Here is a 2,932-nt window from a genome sequence, read left to right on the forward strand (position 1 = left end):
AGTTTAGATTTTAAAATTTAGGATTTAAAATAAAAAAAATAATTTCAAAAATATAATTAATATTAATTAAAAAATTAACTCCCTAATGAAACTCATAAAAGTATAAAACTAATAAGACCTATTTATTGTGATGCAGTTGAATATTGGTCAGAACTGAGGATAACAAAGCAACTTCCCCCAACCCCCACCAAAATTATCCATTAAATTGTTTCGTAGAAATGTGGCCAGTCATATTTAACAGGGGGTATTGTGGACCCCTAATGATGCGACCAAATTAAAACGGGCCAACTGCTCTGAACTTAAACCCACAATTATGTTAGCGGATTCATCTCTAAGCCACATGAGTCAATTCTACATACACTGTTTGTGCAAGCGTGCGTGCATGATATAGTTACGTATGTGCATCGTATATATATGTACCTCTCAAATATGCACCAAATTGACATCTCGTAATAATTTCATATATCAATTGACATCTCATGGTCCATGATTTCATGGGGCCAAAGCAGACATTCAAAGCTATTGGGTGTTTGTGCTTTTTATTTGCATATATACATAGAATTCCATATATCTGCATAAGAGAGTAGTGTTTGCTTTGTCACATTCATTCATTCATTCACATAAATGATGATGCTACTTTAAATTAGCTTTTCAAAAGTAAAAATAATTTCAGATAAAAACATATATACTCTCTTATATAAATTTTATTTTGTCCAAACTGAAAATTTAAAAATTGGATCAACCATAATAATAAGTACTATTGTTTTCATGAAATAAAAGAGCAACACATCATCATCAGTGCATATAGCGTGTGATCCAAAAATATGTTGCCAAGAATGAAGTGATGTTCTCCACTCACTCACGAGCTCTAATTAAGTGGTCAAGTCTTTTCTGATTGTAAAAGAACTTTACACAGCACCATTATTGTCGATAATAAAAAGTGAGTTGCATCAGCTCATTAATTCATTCCTAATATAAGTTTCATCTTTTCTATGGTAAAACCCACAATGATTAATTCCTCAATATCTTTGAAAAGCTTTTCACCATATCTTGTGGCCTCTATAATGAGCACTAAGGCTGAGGATTTTTTTGACCTCATATGTATGGCTATGATTTAACGAATATATGAGCTAAGCTAGAAGCAAGTTTTTGAAGCTTAGAGTGATTTCTATATAAGATTAAAAAAATATGTGAAAAAAGATATTAAAAAATAACATATTACACTTGATAAAATAATTAAAAAAATATATTCTCCTAAGATAATAATCACATGCAACAAAACAAACAAACAAGAGTCATAAAACTTGACAATTAATTGTATATTTTAAATTAAATTTACTAAATTGAAGTGAACTATTTATGTATTTTTCATTATTTTGTGTAATTTAACTTATTTAAGAAAGAATTTAATTTTTATTGTGTATGTACTATCATCAAATATGATATCTTTATTACTTTTTGTCATTTTTCAGATGATTGTTTTGCAGCTTATAACAGATCACGTACGTGGGCAGGGTAGCCATCATACACATATATGATAAAAAATACAAGGCCAAATTTGTATAATCATCAATCTCATCAATGATTAGAGAGAAAACATATCGCCATAATACCAAAAAATTAAATGAGATAACACAGCCACACGCACGTGGCTCTTCTTTCTCACAATTGCTTCATCTTCTGCCATACTTCAATCCTAGTCACCACCGGCCAAGTCTAACTAAATGAGATGTCACATGAATATCAATTTTAAATTATTCGTATATACTTCACTATATTCATGAATCATAACAATGACCAATTTGGTCTATATACACAAGGAAACTTAATACCAGATATTGATTAATGAATAGACAATACAATATATATTAAGGAAAAAACTAATTATCGGTTTAATTAAATAAAGAGTAAAATTATAAAAAATTTAATACATAATTTTAAAAAGTTAAATGCAATAAATTTTAAACTAATAAAATTCAAAATTTAACAATTTCACAAAATAAACAATACATAATTTATTATTAATAGATCATAAACAACTTCAAATATCAAAATTTATAACTAAAAAAAATCAAAACTAAAAAACGATACTTTGTGTTATCTTTCTTTGTGTCAATCATGTGCGGTTACTGTGTTATATGATTAACTAGAAGTTGTTTTCTTGACTTGAATTCTAACCAGTTTATGCTGTATATATATATATATCCCCATTTGTTAACTAAACTTTGAAAAGATATTTGTTTAGTTCATTATTCAAGAAACAAACTCAATTATTATTATTATATGAACGGTTTAGGTGTTATTTGGTGATTAGATTATTATCAGCATATATATTACGATTTGATACCAAGATACGAAACTAGAAAAGGAAGGAAAACGACAGCTTCGACTGGATAATTGTACGGGTCGGGTGTCTTCATTCTAATGTGCAAAATAAAAATTATTTTCAATCTATATAATTTTAGTTTGAAGGGGGATTAACGTGGATATTTTAGTTTCCACTTATAGAATATTTAGACTTTATAGTTCAATAATTGAAGCACTGGGTCAATAAACTATAGAGACAATATCTAGTTAAGGAAAGTACAGTACAGGGGCTACACTCACCATGATTTAATAAACAAACTACTTATTATTAAGAGAAAAACTCAAAACAGATAATTATCTTGAAAGACAATGAAATTTTTTACAATAAAAATTTTAATTCGACTCGACAATTACTTTAAAAAAATAACGAAGTCTTTATGGCAAAAAAAAAAGTCAATATTTTTTTAGTACAGGGACTAATCAGTCCCAAAAATAAAAGATTAGAAACTGAATTGAGTATTTTTTTTAGGACCTCGTCCTTTCAAAGTAATTGTCAGAAATCGAGAGTGATATTTACTCTATTATTAATATGCATTAGTTTATATATGCAACTGTTTGGAGACAC

Source organism: Arachis ipaensis, chromosome B03, assembly GCF_000816755.2.
Source record: "Arachis ipaensis cultivar K30076 chromosome B03, Araip1.1, whole genome shotgun sequence".
Lineage (NCBI taxonomy): Eukaryota > Viridiplantae > Streptophyta > Magnoliopsida > Fabales > Fabaceae > Arachis > Arachis ipaensis.